Source organism: Nuphar pumila, chromosome 1 (assembly GCF_984573655.1).
Source record: "Nuphar pumila chromosome 1, dmNupPumi1.hap1.1, whole genome shotgun sequence".
Taxonomy (NCBI): domain Eukaryota; kingdom Viridiplantae; phylum Streptophyta; class Magnoliopsida; order Nymphaeales; family Nymphaeaceae; genus Nuphar; species Nuphar pumila.
In genome coordinates, this window is record NC_143249.1 from 81,287,172 (window position 1) to 81,309,109 (window position 21,938).

Below are 21,938 nucleotides of genomic sequence, written 5' to 3' on the forward strand. Positions count from 1 at the left end.
ATATATATATATATATATATATATATATATATATATATATATATATATATATATATATATATATATATATATATATATATATATATTGTGTTCTATGCCACACAACCCTATGCACGAGAGTAGGTATCAACATTACCCATATTAATGGGTTTATCAAAATTTTACGTAATTTGTTACAATATCTTGCAATCATTAACTCGTGATGATTACACATATAAACACGTGGTTGGCCGTGCCGTATAGGACCAAAGAAGCGTTGTCAACTTCTCACTATCGTAAAAACCTTAATCTTACAAAGGCATAAAACAAGGTGTCCAATGTCAATTACGCGCGGCGAGGGAATTGCCAATGCTATATTTATTTCATTGACAAGAGCCAATGATTCCTTATCTATGCCGACCCTTCTTATTTATTTAGAAACCTATGATAGGGTGTCATTAGCATGAGGATCGTGTCCCATTGCAAAGCGGACATACGGACACAGGTGAGAGTCCATCGCATCACGACGATGAGTTCAACATTACCCTAACCGAATATGTATAAGTTGCATTGATCAATAACGTGGTTCGTCTATACCATGGTAAATCCACAATCGGGAGAGGGCCGGGTCATATGAAAACCGTGTCATAGGCACTTTTGCAGACCATAAGGCTGCGGTCCGAACTTGCTAACCCGCCTACAATGCGCGGCAGAACGAAGGGAAAAACTAGTAGCAGCTGGAGCTAAACCAACGCGGACTTCCAACCCAGCAGCTGCATCGGTGCCATGGGCACACCTCGCATAAGCAGCAGGGCCCAAAAGTGGGCAGTGCTGCTGAAACAGAAGAAGGCAGCAGCTGCTGCGATGTGACAACAACAAGTTGGCTGCTCGTGCTGCGCCACCGAGACCACCAGCGTGGGTCGAGGGAAGACCACCCGCACGGGTTGCGGGCATCACAAGGACCCAGGTCTGGACCGACTAGTCCAGACTCACCAAACTATTGTACTCAGGCTCAACAAGGTCTGGACCACGTGTCCAGACCCCATGTAGGTTCGGCCATCAGCAAACGAAAGAGGCGCAGGCCTTTCAGCCCGCACCCAAAGGCGACCTACCTGCTGCAACTCGGTTGCACCAGGAACAACAAACATGGTCCAGGTCTGAACCAACTGGTCCAGACCTGAGTTGGCTCCAGCCACCAGCCACGGAAGGGGTGCAGGCCCTGCAGCCTGCACCCGATTGCAGCCTAAATGCTGCAACCAACAAAATAGGTTCGGCCCCCAAGCTAAATGGTGCGAGGAGCTGACACCCAACGGTCCAAGCAAACCTAGTGTAGGCCTTTGACAGGTCTAGACCACATCTGGTCCAGACCATGTCAGGCCAGAACATGGGAACCGAACCCACACCAACCGGAGTTGGTGGGTTCGAATATGGTTCAAACTAAACCCAAAAAGGGGAGAAAGCAAGGAAATCAATCCAGCTAGGGGCGGTCTGGGTCACCAGCTACTGGACACGTCCAGCAACTTGGACAAAACCCCACGAAATAGAAAAGAAACATAGAATAAGAACCAAACCGAAAACCAAAATAAAAAGGCCATGACCTCCATGGTCGGCCTACCTAAAACGGAATAATCAAAACCAAGAAGAAACCGGGCCTTCCATCATGGCTCAGCCGGTTTGGCCTAAGCCAGCAACACCCTAAAAGGGCAAGCCCGAATGAGCCGGGCTGCTGGACTTGTGCCCACCATGGCCTCCTTGCCAAAAACGCACAAGGCTACTAAAAAGAAAAGCTTGGCTAATACGAATCCAGCTATGCAAGGAAGAAAAACTGAAACCATATTTGACGAAACACAAAAGAGTAAGTGGTTTCATGGAGTGCATCATTTACCTTGCTCAAAGGAGGATTAAGGCTTACCAATGCCTATCCTACATGAAGAAATGCCTAAAACATGCTTAATCTGAGAACTCATTCACAATGTATGCAGCCCATTTTGTAAAACACATAATGAGGAATCAAAACCTAAAATGCTCAATTGATAACTCCACTTCAATGCATGCAAGCTTGCTTAAAGGAAACCATCAACATAGAACCAATAGAAATATCGAAGTGTTCTGAAAACGAAAACTCACCTTAAGGTATGTAAAAAGGGAGATTTACGAAAATGCAAAACATATAGAACATGCTCAAAACGAAATCCACAACGGTACATGAAGGGAGAGCTCACCTTCGAGGCTTTAGTGGAGAAGAAGGAGGTGGTGCTCACGTTTTGGAGTTGCAGCTAGGTTAACTCCACACTCACTCACATTGGAGAAGAAAGGGGAGGAGGAGAGAGATGCTCCTCAAGAAAATCGTCTAAGGGGGGTCCCTTTTTCTCTCTCTACACAACACTAAATAGGTAGGGTTAAGGCATTGGACTGATGGGATTAACCCATCTAGGATGGAGGGTTGGAGTGCTCCACGCCCCCCACCTAGGAGTCCACGCCCAATGCATGGTGTGCTTTTAAAATTTTTGAAAAGGTTTTCAATGAAAGGGTTTTTAGAAAAACCTTTAAAACTTGAGGAAATAACATGGGCTGCCCCTAAGGCTCAGCCAATGGGTTTCTAGTGTTTGAAATCCTTCAAGAATGTTATAAAAATGCCATGGGGCGCCAGCCCATGCTCTCTTTGAAAAGTACGCCCCCCTTATGATGCTTCATAATTAGCCTTTTTAAAAAGACCAAGGGCCAATCAAGGTCTTCTTTTCAAAAACCATGCAAGAGTTTTCAAAAGTGCCACCCATCTGGTCAAACCATGACCAAGAGTGTCCATTAGAGAGGGCGCCCAATGGATTTGGGTCCTCTCCTAGTTGATCCGGTCCAAACCCAAAATCATCTATGCATATGCTTTAAAAACTACGCTTAATTTATGCACTAAAATATTAGATAAATCCCAATAAATTGTTTAGTGCTCTAAATAACCTCAATTAATACGAAATGGTCAAGGCCCTTCAAGGAAATTACCTTTCGTTTGCAAGAATTAAGCGTATTATGATTTTGGGTCCAAAACTCGTAATTCCCATGCACTGACGAGGTTTTTATATCGTATAGATTCCAAATTCAGGGACAAGGTATAAAAATATATTATAAATTAACCCTTAAAATTTTAAAGATCAATTCATCCAGAATTAGGCACTTCTTACTTACACAGTATATTTACGCAATTTTTGGGTCGCGCGTACAAAGCAGAAATACAAGGCACATCCAAAATATACTTGATTATGCAATTTAACCTCGTAATTATATGAAAGCATACATATCAACACTAAGTAAACAGTAAACTCCTCAGAAATATTCGCGGATCTTACAATCTTTGACTAGTTTGTCATCATCAAAAAGGGGGAGATTGTTACGACAATGAAGTCGTACATGATACTTCAAGTACAAGGTTTTGATGATGAACAAGTGAATCAACTGCATTTCAGCTAAGGCAATGAAGAAAGATTACAAGAATTGAAGAATTCGATAAAGAATCTTTGAAAACTAGTGTGCAAATGTTAAATTCATTAAAAGTCTTAGATTCTTGTAAGATCCTTAGAGTGCATATTTCGGTTGCATTTCACCTAAAAAGTCTTTAGAAAAACTTTTCTAAAAGAACCCTTCATGAAATCTTTTTAGAAAACTCTTTATTTAATTTTTTGTGTTTGTTAGTCGACCAATAGACTCACCAGTCGACTAATCCTTTCGCGACAAATTTTCTAAGCAAAATATCATTTTTGTCAAATTAGTCAACCGAAGGTTTTATCAGTCAACCAGACAGAATGTCTGTTTTCTGGAAATTTAGCAGCAGTCGACTAATGATTTTATCAGTCGACCGGACAAAACATGTATTTTTAGAAAAATTTAGCAGCAGTCGACTAAAAGATTTTTCAGTCTACTGATGATATTATCAGTCGACTAACTTTTTCTCAAGTCGACTAAGTTTCAAAACTTCAGATTTTCAAACGGATTGATAAACACATTAGTCGACCGACGATAATTGTCAATCTACTAATAGTTAACTATCAGTCGACTAACTACTGTTCCAGTCGACTAATTTTGTCGTTTTTTTCTGAAACTTTTAAAAGGCGTGTCTTTTCATTTTTTCAAACGTTTTGATCGTTCAAAATGAACTGTTTTGACACCCTTTCATACTCTCAACGTATGGAATCTTTCAACTATAAATGTGAGTGCATTCCACACTCAAAAGCAATGCAATCCAATCGAATTACATTGAATTACTCTTTGCTTTTCACTCATATTCATTTTTTCACTCACTTGATATTTTTTCACTTCAGTTTTTCACTCAAATTCCTTTGAGAAACAGTGAATTCGTGAGTTGAGTATTTCAATAACCTCAAAAGCCAATTACATCTCATTTGCATTCATAAGAAGGGCTCGTAGGTTGTTTGTAAGTTGTTACTTATTTCATTTTTCTGTAAAAGGAAGGACTCCTTGGTTTAAAGGAGTTGTTTGCTTTCAGTAGGTGTGTTACTGAAAGTGGGACCGAATTTGGTTTGTATGATCTTGTAGTTACACAAGATTGATAGTGGAAATCTCAAGCGGGTTTTGCTTGGGGACTGGATGTAGGTCGGGAAAGACCGAACCAGGATAAATTATTGTGTTCTTTGTGTGATTGCTTTGTGAATTTCAAAATCCGTCAAAATTCTGAAGACGATATTGAAAAGCACTATTCACCCCCCCTCTAGTGCTTGTTGCCTTGATCCTACTGCACTTTCAAAATCTACCTAATTACTTACTAACATCTAACAATTAACTAATATTGAATTAACTAATGTCTAATAAAAACAAGGAATGTACAAAATAGGAGATTTATGTAATGAAAAGCAAAACAGTAAATGAAATAGTAACAAAATAGTGAAATTCAGCAACAAACTAAAAAATACTAAACAGGGAAAATTATTGAACGAAGTAAATCGAAAAAATGAACATGAAATAAAAACATTGAAAACAAAGAATGAAGACAATCAGAGAAAACAAGAGTCTGAAATGAAAAGAATGAAAACTGAGATTTTAATAAAGAAAACAATACATGAATTAAGAGTAAAACAGGAATTTGATTTTAGAAACTGGAAAATGAACAAAAATAGGAAAATCAGAGAAATTGTTGAGTGAAGAACAACAAGAAATCAATTACTTTTGGACACAGTGCTTGCAAAATATCACAGCTACAATTAAGAAATTAGAAAGCAAATCAAATCAGAAATTCATACACTCATCAGAGTTTAAACAGTAACAACTGCCAGATTTTGAGTAGTTGATTGATCTCAGTTGATCAATCACAAGATTCTACAGTGACCAGAACTTTAATCAATTGATGGATCAGCTCAGATCTGAACTTTGAATAATTTCACCATGAAATAGAATTTCACGGTGATGAAAAGAAATTCCGGTAATCAGAGATTGAAAACAAAATTCATCGATTTACATCTCAATCGATTGAAAACATCTCAATCGGGTTGACTTCAGTCGATCAAGCAATACTCACGCAGGCTGGAATCAATTGGGAATCAACTAGACATTTACCAGAATTCCCTTGATCGATAATCAGAAAGTTACTTGCCGGAAAACAGTAAAAGCACGGTGATTAGAGATCAATAACTACTGATAAGAAAACTGCAGACATTTGATCGATGTTTGATAGAAATAAGACATTCAATCACTGAACTTTAGACACTTAATTAGATTTCAAACAATCGCTTGCCGGAAAAATCCATAAACGGCAATAAATCACTGGAAGACGCAGTAAACATCAGGCAAAAATCAATACAGACCTCTGGCGATTTTTTTTTTATGTTAAAAATATGACAATCAGAAAAACACAGTATTAGGAATGATTCAGATATCCGATCGATTTGGACTCAAACACTCATCCGATCGAATATTATGATTTCATCGTCGGAGACAGAGTAAATTTCAATTGAAACCGTGAATCAGCTTTGATCGATCCAGATGATCAATCAATACTCAATCTGTAGCAGACACAGAGCAATCCAAAATGAATTCTATAAAAAACAAACTGATAGCAGCGATTATTAGAGATCAGTTGACTGATTTCTGAAGCTTGATTGAGCAATACAGATGAACACTAACTTGAACAAAAACAATGCATACGATTTAAGATTGAAATGCAATCTGAAAATGAAATGATGCACATTTAACTACAGTTGAAAATGCAATTTGGAAATATTGAATCAAAATACCGTAAAACAAAACATTTTTCAGAATGAATCATGAATGCTACGATTTCATTTTATTTTGATTTTATTTCAGCTGAACTAATCTAATGAAGAATAGAATCAGGAAAAAATAGAAGAAGAAGAAGAGGAAGAAGCTGAAGATCTTACCGTGAAACTAAAGGGTTAGGAGAGAGGTGGATGTGAACACCCCAAATTTTTCAAAATCTTTTAAATATTCCCTTTTTGCCCCTAAATTCATTTTTGAAAAAATGAGTCATTTTAAATCTAAATTCCAGTTCATTTCTCAAGCTTTTCTAAAATTAAATTCATTTTATATGTTTAAATTGATTTCGGATCTGGATCCATTGTCCAGATCCAAATCTGAGTCTCATTGTCCAAATTTCAAATTAAAATTACAGAAAATACCAAAAATAGTTTTTAAATAGCTCGGATAATCCATCTGACATCTATTTGGATCCATCTCGTTGTATTTCTCGATTCGAGTTTCAAAACTCGAACATTTTCTCAAAACATAGGTCCAAACTCATTCTTCTGAAGAATTTTCCCCAAAACAGGCCTGAAATTCTCGGAAAAACATTTTTTAAAATATTTCTTAGAAAAATACAAAAATTTAGTGTTTAAAACTTTGTTTTTCATAAAATTTTAGTTTTCTATTACAAAAATACAAAAAAATGAAAAAAAAAATGATACAAAAATAAAAAAAAATTGAGGAAGGCAAATGGTTTTAAAACTTGAAAAAATTGAATTTTGCTAAAAACCTCATTTTAAAACCATTTTACAAAAATTTTCTTAAAAGGGACCCTTCTTTTGAAAAAGGAAAATTTTGCAACGGATCGTTCCCGCGCATCCTCTCTCTCGATTCTTCATCGTTGATTTCAAACAAACTCTTTCTTCTTCATCCTCCATCTTCAACAACCAAGCCTTGGATTTGCTTTAAAAACGAGGCATCCGAGCCTCTTAGGGGGGAAGATCTCTTGGGAAAGAGGCGTGAACACCAACAATCAATCCATGAACCACTTTATCCGCTTCTTCTCCTTCCTCGCTACAATCCGTCTCCTATTTCTCCTCCTTCAGCCAAGAGCAAAGGATCCAATTCCAGAAACTGTGTCAAGGAACGATCAAGCCACGAGAGCCCCACAGTAGATTGCTTCGTCATCCCTCCTTCAAAGCTCCCGCCTCAATCAACCGCAACAAGGTAAGAATCTGCTCTTCCTCCCCTTTTGAATCGTTTTTTTTTCCTTATTTCTGTCCCATTGATGCATCCTCTGTAATTTCAATTTGCATATAGCAAATTCGGCTTGCAGAAAGGCAACATTGATGGGATCTATCGATTCCAACATTTAAACTTCTTTTATTTTATTTCTTTTCCGGTTTATCGCCCTTTGAAGCACCCCCTGTGTGGCATTGATTTGCTTATGGCAATGTTCAACCCACAGACGTGCTACATTATCAGGACTGATTGCATTCCTACATTGGTTTTTCCCTTTCCCATAATTCCTTCCCAAATTCCCTTGATCCTCCGTGAGTTTTACCTGATTTATGATTCATTTATGTATAGCAAAGTTTGTTCTCTGTAAATTCTTTAATTTTGTGCAAATCTCTGTTATTCAGTACCCTCCTTTTATTTTCAGCCTTTTTTTTTTGTTTTTTGTTTTTTTTGTGATGACCTGCCTATAATTAATTCGTGCTTTAGTTGTTATATATCGTGATATTTGTTTCGTTTCTCTCCGATTCAACGGATTCATCAAATCGCATAACTTGCCCCTTGTTTTGATCGATTCCATTTCATATCGTCGTTTGGTTTCCGCTATGCTGGTTCATCATATGTCTTTTACGTTTAGATTTTGTTTTGTGCCTGATACACGTTATTAGGATCATTTAACGCCTCCCCTTTGTTAACATTGTATTTTGATTTTTGATTCCCTAGTTTTACCGGGTGGTGGTGAGGATCTACCTCTATGTGCATGTGTTCATGTATCTCGATGCCTATCATGCTTTGTTTAATACATATCATCAATCCATTTACATGTTCTTCCATATGCCATATGCAATGTATCTCCGTTGAAAAGGGAGGCCACAGGTTGAAGAACGATGTATATGACAGCAAATTGAGGTAAGAATGTTGGATCGTATGGGTACACCATGGCAGACTGGATAAAATGTTGGATCCATCTAAAGGAAAGTGATGCTATTAGTCCCAGTTTTGATGGTTAGGTATCGATGTTTCTGAATATATTGAAGGTAGTGGGCTTAGATTTTCAGAGCTTATTCACAACAGGTCTAGTTGGCTAACAACATTTGAAGATTAACTCTAGACCAAAGCTTTGGGGGATTTGCTCCAGCAATAAGTTCTCCCATCAGTGAACCTCAACCAATCACCCAAAGATCAACTGGAGATCATGTGAGCGGGAGGAGTACCAGCAGCAAGCTCAATCTCTTTCATGAGATCAGAAGCGACATCGTTCATTCCAGCATTGGTATGGGAGAAGCTGCAAATCCAAATCTATCGACTTTGTGGAAATCAGCAACCCTATGGTCTTCCACAGGTGCAAGGGTCAGACCCAGGTAAGTTCTATCCTTGTCAGGTAAAGCTCCCCAATCACGTTCCTGACTCTATGCAAAGTGTTTTGGCTAATAAGGTAACAACTCACCCGCCTTGCTGTATTCATTGTTATTTTATTGTTGCCATCTCCATGATATAATGCCTCACTGTTGTAATATCACCATCCACTCCTCACCACATTGCAAGTTCACAGTGCCCAGCACCTTCATTGCTATATTTCTCACAAACCTCTACTACACTTTCACTTTCCGCATTGCTATACATATTGTCACCATATCCCCTGCAAAATGTACTATTCGCTCCCATCTTCACCTCTCCACATCCCAGCATATTAACATTCACTCTTCTTCAGCTTTCACTATGCATTGAACCACTCCTTACGCATATCCATTAACAATAACTCCACCTGTTGTAATCCCCCAGCTACCTATTTGGATCAACTTCATGATGCCTATCACTAATTCGTGATTTGTACTGAGAGAGTTGAATCCACATTACTAGTGGTGGCTGGAAATGGCTCCTACATGATTTCGGCTTTCTTTTGATACTGAATGTTTATCAAAAAAAAAAAAAAGAAGGGGAAGAAGAAGGACAAGTGCAAATGCATAGTCTCATATGGCAGTTATTGCTAGCTTTACTGTCAGGTCATGATCGCAACATCGCCCCTAGAGACATAAAGCCAAAGTATGATATCTATGGTGGAAGATGGATTCTGGATGACAACTATCCTCTCCATTCTAGTGAGTCTTGTCCATTCATAAATGAAGGGCTTTATTGTAATGAAAGAAAGGATAAAGACTATATGAAGTGGAGATGGAAGCCAAAAGATAGTGAAATCCTAAGATTCAGTGGTGCAAATATGCTGGAAGCAGTAAGAGGAAAAGTTTTTTTTTTCTTGTTGTTGTTGTTGGGAACTCAAGTAATGGAAATCAGTGAAAATCTATGTTACCTTGCTCAGTGATCTTGTTAGAGTTAGTGAACCCCCATTACCCATAGCAACCTCCCATTCACACTCACCTGTATTGTTACCCACACATGTACAACCACAATACACCACTTCCAGCCATACTTTCAGCATCATTTCATCACCTACCTGCTCTACCTCTCTCACTGCATACTCCAACAATTCCTTACCTGCCACAGCACATGCTATGCACCTCACTATACCAAGGCACCACCAGTTGTCATTACAGCCACACTTCACACTTCTAGCAGCTATACACACATTTCACCAATAGCATAACTTTCATTAGGCGTATTGATCACTTGCCTCTGCACTTTCACCCCCAACATCTTCCTTTTCCTACACTATTACAACACCTACCTTCATCCACTGTTACAGCAGCATATTGCCACGCAATAGCATCATACATCCTCACTGCATCTTGCTGCACTTGTGCACAGCTCCATCAGGCTGCAATTCATCACTTAACCATAACCCCATTCTCTGTTGCATCTATCATTTGTTGCCTCTACTTCTACCATCATCACTTCGCAGTCACATTGCTATCCCCACAGCACCATTTCCCACGCCACTTTCATTTATTGCGAACAACAGCACCTATATATTCTACTGTAAATATCCCAGCATCACCTTGCTGCAACATCCAACATACTTCCACTTGCTGTAATTCTCACAGCAGCATTCATTTTACCCTTCCATTATCACTTACATACTGCATTTATCACTACAACATCTCTTCCACTTCACTACTAAAACTTTGCTTTACTCCTCCCCCACCCCGTATGCTCACAGTAATGAAAAACACTGTTGTGGCCCCCTACATTTTCACACAACTTCTATCATGCTCACCCACTCCCACATCGTGTGTGCATCATCTCCCTTAGTTACACCACCTGTTGCATACATCAAAATGTCGTCACCACCTTCTTCATACTCCAATATATATATTTGATGTACAACATGACACATTTCCCTTTTGTCCCCCTTTAGCAAAATATCCATACGCCATCCACTAGTCCTTCCTTACTTCCAGCCATGATTTACAAGCCTCTTCCATACTATACCTAGCCACCTCACTACCTATTAACTTGGCGCTTATGTGCCTCTCCTTTATCAGTTCGCTTACCTTCCACAACTAATCCTCATCTCTTGTAAACACTCACCATCTCATAGGATTCAATATGGATTATATCAGTGATCCTATATCATCCTCCATTTCCTGTGTGACACATTCATTCGGTTGCAAGTGCCATCTGACACTTCATTTCCAACCTTCATATGCATTTTTCATTTAGGTTAAGCATTGCATTTGATACATTCTTTTCTTCATTAGAATAGGCATTTTTGAGCATGTCTTTAGCTCTAATATAGCATTTTCAATTTTGCTCTATATTTTACCTTCTGTTGTCCTGCGCTGACCCAATTTTGCAGAAAATATGTAGAGAGGTGCTACTTGTTGTTCTTAGGGTAGGACTTTGATTTCCATTGAAAGATATAATAATGGGATCTTAAATGAGAATTTACATTTCCTGCTCTAGATAGAATGAATGAGCATTGTAAATATCATGAATTGCTTGTTTTCATGCATTTTTGTCTTTATTTCTCAAAATCTCACAATGGTGAAACACGAATGGCACGTGCACCATTTTGTAAGAGGTAATTAATCCTAAGTTGATGATTTACATCAATGGCCATAGTCAGGATGTAAACAAAACTTAGGATTTTTATCTTTTACAAAACAACACTGGATCCGTTTTCAAAATTCATCATATTTTCCTTAAATATTTTCTTCTTTTATCAGAATTTAACTTAAAATTAACTCAAAATATATACCAATGGCCATAGTCAGGGTATATTGAGAGTTAATTTCATTTTAAATTCTATAAAAGCACCAAATGTATTTTATTCTTCTCTTGAATTTAAATATAGATTATTATATAATACATTCAATGACCATAGTCAAGGATGTATTATATCTTCAATCTTATTTTAATTCATTTAAAGAATAAAGTAGCTTTTCAAAATCCAATTTCAAAAATTTAAATTCATTCATCATTTAGGATAGAATTGCATCATATTTCCAAAATTTCCTTTTCAAAAACTTCAAGTAATGTAAATATTTTCCTCAAATCTATCTTCAATACTTATCAAATCCAATTCATCCTTTCAATTTTCAAATTCTATTTCATTTTCAAATCTCAAAGTTCAATTTAACTTTGAGATTTTAAATTCATTTTATATTCAAATTCAAATCAGATTTCAAAAATCAAATTTGACTTTGAAATTCCAAATTCATTCAAAAACTCCAATCCAACTCAAAGTTCAATTTAACTTTGAGATTCTTGATTCATCTTCTAAATTCCAAATTCAAACTCCAAATTCAAGTCCAATTTGACTTTGAAATTCATTTGTATATTCAAGATTCAAATTCAAACTTGGAAGTTCTTAATTCATCTTCTGAATTTAACAGTTCCAAATCCATTTTAGGATCTAGGATTCAACATTCATATCGGATCTCAGGCTTCAGATCCAAAATCCATTCTAGGATCCAGAACCCAATTCTACTTTGGATCTCAGACTTCAGATCCAATTCCATTTTAGGATCCAGAACTCAACTTCCATCTTGGATCTCAGACTTCAGATCCAAATCCATTTAGGGTCCAGAATCCAATTTGGATCTCAGATTTCAGATCCTAAGTCCATTTTAAAGATCCAAAATTCCATTTTCAATTTTAGATTTCAAATCTAATTCCACCTACAGATCACATCTGAATTTCTTAAATTCATCTCTATTTTTAAATACCATTTCTCAGATTCATTCTAAATTTCAAACTTCAAAATCTAAATTCAACTCCATCTCAAGTATTCATTTCCTTTCCTAAATTCAATTTCAAAATTTAAAGTCTATTTCTGACTTTGAAACTTCATTTCCTTTCATTTCAAAGCTTCAAGTCATTCCTTCTTAAAATCAAGGTTTATTCTTCCAAACTCTGATTTACTTCAAAGACTTAGAATTTCTCAGATCTATCTCAAAGTTCTAAGTTAGATCCAATCATTTTTTCTTCACTCCCTTACCAAGTTCATCTCAGAGATACTTGGGAATTTTCAAAACATCTTTCAAAAAGAGCATACATCCTTGCATTGCACAACCATGATTCTTTGTGCATTTAGATTTTAGGATAAATTCTTAGATGATATTTAGGCAAAGCAAAAGGCATAGATTCGATCCTTGGTTCGATTACCCCTGGTAAAGGTGCCAGGAACGGTCGAACCTCGTACCGACGAGCGAATCCCGTCTCTCCATTTTTCCCGCAAATTTTCAAAATGGAGGCGAGTTAAATTTCTAAATATTTTTCAAATCAAGGTCAAGTGAGACCGCGCAAAAGAGTTCCTCTTCTCTCTTTCTTTCTTTCTTTTTCTCTCTTTCTTTTCTTTCTTTTATTTTACTCCCTTCAAAAAGGAGGAAAATAGAGGTTAGAAAAGGAAAAGAGAAGGAAGAGAGAGAAACCACAAGAGAGAGAGGAAAAATTTTGCGATGATCACAGTGGACTCCTCCCGTACGCCATCGCCGTAGCTGGATGCCTCCACCGGATTAAGGAAGAAGAGAGAACAAGGGAGAAGGGGAAGAAAATGCAAGAAGAGGTGGAGCGGAAGGGTTAGAAGAGAGGGAGAATGCATAAGGGAGAAGACAATTTTTTTTTTAACCTTCGTTGGTTTTTAAAACCATCGAATGATTTGTTTTGAAATTTTCAAAAATTCTAAAGACTGCCTTAAAAAATTTTATTTACTAAAAACCTCATTTCAACTTATGTTTAAAGAAACTAACTAACTAACTCTAATTTTTGTTATTATTTTTTTATTTAAAAAAAAAAAACTACTAAAATTAAGCCAACATCTAAAATATGCATTAAAATGTAAAATAGAGTTATTTTTCATGCATTTTCTATTTTTAAATCATTTTAGCTCCTTTACTCAAAACTAGCTTAAAATTAGGTTTTTAGAACATTTTTTCATGAAATCATGCATATTTTTATATGAAATATCTCTAAAATATATGCATGATCAAATACCCCCATGCTTATGTTTTGCTAGTCCTCGAGCAAACTAGAAGAATGCAAGAAATCAAACTATCACTAACTCACTTTCGTAGGAATCACGGTTGCATTTAGCATATGCAACAAGCCCTTTCAACCCCTGGGTTACCCCAGTGGACGAGTAAGGTCTCGTGAGGGTTTGCAGTGATGCTACCTACAAACATCTCTGTCATGTATGCAAAATATTACACATCTTCACAAGTAGTAGTTAATTAAAGTCTTTGTTTTCACAAATATTTCCTGTTACAAAAAAAATCAAACATAATTAGTCTTTTATATACCACCACAAAGAAAGAATTTCTTTCACTTTTCTAAATATCATAATTATTTATGATTTATTCTTAGAAAATCCAATAAAAATAAGTTATTATTTATTTCTTCTCACTCATGTTTTCTGCACAGGTTTTCTCAATCACATTTCTAAGCATTGAACTTTTTTTTTCTTTTTAAGCTCTTTTCTTTTTTTCTTTTTTTTTCACACTTTTTCTTTTTACGCATTCATTCTTCTCTTATAGCTTGCGTGTGGTCTGCTTTTATGCCTTGTGCAATATCAATATCTTTTATACTTTTTCAATGCATACCAAAAGATATCAACTAAGACATAAAAGTGACTTCCTTCATTTACCTTTGCAACGTGAGAGTCAAGCACTTCAACTTATGTCTATTCTCAGCTACTAAGGATCACAAAGTTTTCCACTCTCCTTTTCGAAATGGAATTCAAAAGTTTCAACTTACATCTAAGTCCCATCTACTCAGGATTGTGGAATTATCCAAACAACTTAACGCATGCTCTCTTTTTTTTTCACTTTTGAGCTCATTTTTACGCTTTTGTTCATTTGCTTAGTTTTTCAAAAATAAAACTGTGCATATTCATATTTGCAATTCAAAATAAATTCTAACATGTATCTATCATCATTTCTTCAAAATCCACATAAACAACCATAATTTTTAGATCCATGTCAGAAAAAAATTTCATGGGGTTTAAAAGTCTTCTAAAAACATTAGATTTGAAATAACATTCATATAAGTTCAAACTCTTTCTTTAAAAACTTACTTTTCATGAGAGATGTGTAAACATGTGCAAGAACGTAGACAAAAATATTCAAGGTGTACAAACTACACCCTCACCCATGCTTGAATGACACTGTCCTAGTGGCACTCCCCCATGCTTATATAAAACTACATGAATGCACATGAGACAAAATAAATGAGGGAAAAGAATAGAATGACCTGACATGAAATATAAATGCACGTTCTATGAATGCAATGAATACAATGTATACATGACATGAAAAACTCATGAATAAAACGAAAAAGGAAAAACAAAATAAAATCTACAAATTCTAAGTTAAATCTAATAATATATAAGATATGGGTTGCCTCCCATAAAGCGCTAAGTTTCACGTCCCCAGCCAGACGGATCCCTGGAAAAACCTTCATCATCCATGAGATCAATGGACATGAAGTCAGGCTCAATCAGGCTCTATAAAGAAAAGAGTGTCATCTGTGACACTACGCACTGTGTTCCCATCCCTTCTACCTCTAAATGTGATATCATGACTCCCTCGACAAGAAGAACGGAGATTAGTCTCATCTGAGAGACTGGTCACAAAATGAGAGTCTAAGACCGACCGACTATCAATGAATGCAACTTCAGACAAGTGGTGAATATGATCTGGCTTGACTTGGTCAAGCACCTTCTGCATCTGTACCTCTTGCTTACTAAAAGCAATCGGTGATCCTAAAGATTGAGAGAATGGGGCTCCATGATTATGTGATGATAATGCATGTTGCAGGCCTTGCCCCTTCTCCTGGGGTATAATGAAGGTGATCGACTAGTCAGTGGGTATGATATAGGGTTCATGAGTCGATTCCCAAGTGAGGTGACTCACCTTCCCATTCTGAAGGGATATAACAAATTTGACTTGCGCATGATGTAAAGCAATGGGTTGCAAGTCAAATGACATGGGCTCCTCTCCCTTAGATGTGACAACAGACTGACTATGAAGGTTCCCCTGGCTTTGTCTACTCAATGTCTAAGCTAACTGTCCCATTTGAGTCTCTAGCTTGGCTATTGACTGCGTATGAGAAGAAAGAGTGGCCTTGATATCAGAAAAGGCCTCTAACATCTTTTCCTGAAATGATATACTTGAAGTGGGATCTTGAGGAGAAGGTAGACTATACTGGGGATAAACCTGTGGAAATATGGGATGCGAGTAACCTTGTGAAGGGTTACTCTGTCTATACTGTGTCTGGGAGGACTGATGGGATGGGGAAATGGACTGGTTTCGCCAACCTGGGTTATATGATGGTGTAAATGAATCAAGCATGGGTCTAGCGAAACCTTGGGTAGCATTCACCTGCTCCTGAACGAATTCAGGATATAACGACGCTGCTAGACAATCAGAAACACAGTGTGCAGGGCTAGCACAAAGCTCGCACACTCTTCCTACTGGACTTTGCGAAGCATTGGCTAGGAATTAATCTATCTTCCTAGTTAACTGGTCAACCTTGGTACGCAAATCTAACTCAGACCCAACTTCGGAAATCCCAACTTTCCTAGGACCAGTAGACAAATATGTAGTCCTATCGAGGCATGAAGACAAGGTATGATGCATCGTGTTTTCACTCAAGGTCTCAAATAGAGACCACGCCTCGTCCTCACTCTTGAGCATAAAAGTGCCCCCACACGACAAATCAACCATTTGACGGTGCTTCTCAGTAAGCCCATCATAGAAATACTGCACCAGTTGCCAGCGAGGCACCTGGTGGTGGGGACACTTGCAGAGAAGATCTCTCATCCTCTCCCAAGTTTTGTGAAATTGTTCTCCCACGATTTATGAAAAACTGGTGATGGCTTTGCGAAACTGATTCGTCTTTCCAATTGGAAAGTACTTTTTAAGAAATTCGTGATGCATTCCTTCTCAAGTGGTAATCTGAACCGTATCGAGAGCCTTTAGCCAATGCTTGGCTTTATCTTTGAGGGAGAACGGATACAACGTTAACCTCATAGCATCATCTCCAAAGTTATTGATTCGCACTGTCGAGCAAATCTCAAGGAATTCGTCGAGATGACGATATGGGTCTTCATTGCTAAGGCCATAAAAAGAAGGTAGCATTTGAATCACACTGGCCTTAATCTCAAAATGGTTCACTCCTACATTAGGTCTCGTGATGCAGGAGGTGGGAGTGTAAGTGTTGGGCATGAAGTACTCCCTAAGAGGACGAGTAATCTGTTGATTCTCAGCCATGGTTGCAGCTCTATGGGCTCTCGTAATGATGGACTCGGGGTCCTTAACTGGTTCTGCAAGATCAGGGTTAAGTGAGCGTCGCCCTTGCATACACCTCGAAGTAGACCGGTGTAGCACACATCCTAATTTTGGGTTTTCTACCTAACTAACGCACTAAGCGATCAAACCACGCAAACCACAAAGCGAGTAAACTAAAAACAACAAAAAACTAAGCAAACACCACGCAGTTGCACATAGCAGAGATTATGCAAAGAAAGTATGAAATCTATGTGTACGGTACCAATCGTACACAGTCACCTCTAAGGGGATCCTAGTGGGTGGGCTGTGCAGAAAAGTAAGCTTGTCTCTACGATATGCACATACGTGGTTCTACTCCTAAATGCAAAACAAACACTAGGCAATAAAGTGAATACTAGTATTTCGCCGTTCCCCGGCAACGGCGCCAAAAATTTGATGTCTATTTTGAAATCGTTGTAATTTTGAAAAGATTTTTAAATGAAGAACATGTGCAAACCAAACATCAAATAATAAAAACCGGTTCTCACTAGTGGATGAGACCGGGTCGAACTCAGGGAACGGGAATATTTCGTATTCAAGCACACAAATCTAAACTATTCTTTATTGCCGAAATGTAAAATGTAAAATGTTTTAGAAAAATAAGAACAACTAACTATTACAACAAATGAATACCCTTCACAGAGGGCGTAAAAGGCAATATTTACAAACCCAGAATTAAATTCCTAAATTCTAAAATAAAAGTAAAAAGTCTTCTATTCTTGTGCTTCTGTGTCGCGTATGTACTTTAGCTCCACTTCTGTGCGATCCTGCACAAATCAAACGAACATGAGCAGTACAAGAGAAAAATATACTTACTAAATGCTAACAATGAAATCACAATTCACTAAGAAATGCTAAACATGTAACTACTTAAGCTAATAACAAAGTAATTAACAACTAATTAAATCTACCTAATTACTTATTAACATCTAATAATTAACTAATATTCAATTAACTAATGTCTAATAAAAACAAGGAATGGACAAAATAGGAGATTTATATAATGAAAAGCAAAACAGTAAATGAAACAGTAACAAAATAGTGAAATTCATCAACAAACTAGCAAATACTAAACAGGGAAAATTATTGAACGAAGTAAATCAAAAAAATGAACATGAAATAAAAACATTGAAAACAAAGAATGAAGACAATCAGAGAAAACAAGAGTCTGAAATGAAAAGAATGAAAACAGGGATTTTAATAAAGAAAACAATACATGAATTAAGAGTAAAACAGGAATTTGATTTTAGAAACTGGAAAATGAACAAAAATAGGAAAATCAGAGAAATTGTTGAGTGAAGAACAACAAGAAATCAATTACCTTTGGACACAGTGCTTGCAAAATATCACAGCTACAATTAAGAAATTAGAAAGCAAATCAAATCAGAAATTCATACACTCATCGGAGTTTAAACAGTAACAACTGCCAAATTTTGAGTAGTTGATTGATCCCAGTTCATCAATCACAAGACTCTACAGTGACCAGAACTTTAATCAATTGATGGATCAGCTCAGATCTGAACTTTGAATAATTTCACCGTGAAATAGAATTTCACGGTGATGAAAAGAAATTCCGGTAATCAGAGATTGAAAACAAAATTCATCAATTTACATCTCAATCGATTGAAAACATCTCAATCGGGTTGACTTCAGTCGATCAAGCAATACTCACGCAGGCTGGAATCAATTGGGAATCAACCAGACATTTACCAGAATTCCCTTGATCGATGATCAGAAAGTTACTTGCCGGAAAACAGTAAAAGCACGGTGATTAGAGATCAATAACTACTGATAAGAAAACTTCAGACATTCGATCGATGTTTGATAGAAATCAGACATTCAATCGCTGAACTTTAGACACTCAATTAGATTTCAAACAATCGCTTGCCGGAAAAATCCATAAACGACAATCAATCACTGGAAGACGCAGTAAACATCAGGCAAAAATCAATACAGACCTCTGGCGATTTTTTTTGTTTTGATGTTAAAAACACAACAATCAGAAAAACACAGTATTAGAAATGATTCAGATATCCGATTGATTTGGACTCAAACACTCATCCGATCGAATATTATGATTTTATCGTCGGAGATAGAGTAAATTTCAATTGAAACCATGAATCAGCTTTGATCGATCCAGATGATCAATCAATACTCCATCTGTAGTAGACACAGAGCAATCCAAAATGAATTCTATAAAAAAAAAACTGATAGCAGTGATTATTAGAGATCAGTTGACTGATTTCTGAAGCTTGATTGAGCAATACAGATGAACACTAACTTGAACTAAAACAATGCATATGATTTAAGATTGAAATGCAATCTGAAAATGAAATGATGCACATTTAACTACAGTTTAAAATGCAATTTGGAAATATCTGAATCAAAATACCGTAAAACAAAACATTTTTCAGAATGAATCATGAATGCTACGATTTCATTTTATTTTGATTTTATTTCAGCTGAATTAATCTGATGAAGAATAGAATGAGGAAAAAATAGAAGAAGAAGAAGAGGAAGAAGCTGAAGATCTTACCGTAAAACTGAAGGGTTAGGAGAGAGGTGGACTCTTCCTGTACGCCATCGCCGTAGCTGGATGCCTCCACCGGATTGAGGAAGAAGAGAGAACAAGGGAGAAGGGAAAGAAAAGGCAAGAAGAGGTGGAGGGGAAGGGTTAGAATAGAGGGAGAAGGCATAAGGGAGAAGACAGTTTTTTTTTTCAACCTTCGTTGGTTTTTAAAACCATCGAATGGTTTGTTTTGAAATTTTCAAAAATTCTAAAGACTGCCTTAAAAGTTTTTATTTACTAAAAACCTCATTTCAACTTATGTTTAAAAAAACTAACTAACTAACTCTAATTTTTGTTATTATTTTTTTATTTTAAAAAAAAACTAAACTACTAAAATTAAGCCAACAACTAAAATATGAATTAAAATGTAAAATAGAGTTATTTTTCATGCATTTTCTATTTTTAAATCATTTTAGCTCCTTTGCGTAAAATTAAGTTTTTAGAACATTTTCTCATGAAATCATGCATATTTTTATTTGAAATATCTCTAAAATATATGCATGATCAGAAGACATTAAACACTTTGCGAATGAGGAATATAAAAGATGGCGCCAAGCCTTGAGGAAAATTGATAAATTTATTAATGCATTGAAGAGATAAATAACATATCAATAAAAGAACTGGGGACTACATTGTCCTTTCAAAATGACAAAAAATCAAAACCTTGACATTGTCAATTTCTTAGAAAAACTTGATCAGGATGGTCGACTGGTGTCTTCCTCATCTTCAATAAGGAGATTCTTGTCGATGCAATCTTAGATGATATTCTTCAGGATGAAACAATTCTCGGTGTCATGTCCTACTGCCCGATGAAATTTGCAAAACTACTCTTTGAATCTACCCATGATGGCTGGGGGATCAGTTGCTTTAGGCAAACGGATCATATCTCTCGCGAGCATGTATTCTAGAAACACTCTCGAGTGTCTGGTCCAGAGGGGTGAACTTTCGATCAGTACTCCAATCCTTCGCTTTGATTTTTCTTGATCTTTCTCTTTATGCTGAGGACTAGATTAAAGAGGCTTATCATTGTTGGATAACTTTCCTTTTTGGCCCTTGGATCCCTCTGAATTGTTATCACATTTGCCATCACTGGCTGAAAGAGTGAAGTGAGCCTTTTTCTTCTGCTCATTCTGATTGTTGTTTTGGGTAAAGATGAAGCCTTCATAGACTCCATTTTTCATGCTCAGCTCGAGCCATTTTGCTCATTTCGTCAGTTCAATGAAAGTCCTTGACGATGCGATGGAAATAAGACCTCTCAGGGGTTGCAAAAAATTGTTTAAGATCAGCAACAATGCATGCCTCTCTGATATTGGGCCCCTCATCTTATTGCAAGCTGACCTCCATCAGTGAATAAAATCTCTTGCCTTCTCAGTTTCTTTATGCTTGAGGCCACAGAGATGGCTAAGGGTTGGAAGTACCTCGGCATTGAAAAGTAATTGTTTGATGAACAGATTCACCACCTTGTCGAACTCTTTCAATTTGATCAGATTTATGTGTTCTGAGTACCATTTTGCAGTTGTTCCCTCCAGACTGCGAGGGAAATAAAGGAAGAGAGCTCAGTTATCTCGCTTGAATTTTGCACATTCGGCAAAGACATGGCCAGATGTGCCTTTGGGTCGCCAGAACCATCGAACTTGATAAACTTTCTGAGGAGATTGTCAAGACTGTTGTCCCCATCCAAACCATCAAATAAGTCTTCACTCGTGAAAACCTTCTTACCCTTATCATGGGCTTGTAGATTCTTGACCATCTTAACCACGCTCTTGAGTTGTAGTTGAGTATGGTTATTAACAGACCAATCCTTGGACTTGTAGGCCGACCCTCGCCCCTGAGTCGATCTTCGAAATTCCTGCTGAATCTCACATTCCTCATCTGTATCACCCACTGATTCTGCTTCGTCAGAAGTGTCCTCATGACGACTCTGCCTTTTGGAGATCTTCACCAATTTCTTCATTTTTTGGCCTTTGACCTTTTTCTTATTATGAGTTTTTCCTGAGCTGGCCTCTGTCTGTTCAGACAGCATCTTGTTCATCATTCTGTGAAACAACGAATACATCTGAGGGTCAATATCATCATTGCCCTGTTGGCTTCTATTTCTGGCAGATCATGGAGAGGCCATTTCATGTTCAGATGCTGACGAATAACTAATGTGTTGGACTGGTACGGTTTTCTTGCCGAACCTTGTCTAAACCATGTAAGATCACAAGTACTCTCTGCAGAATAAAATG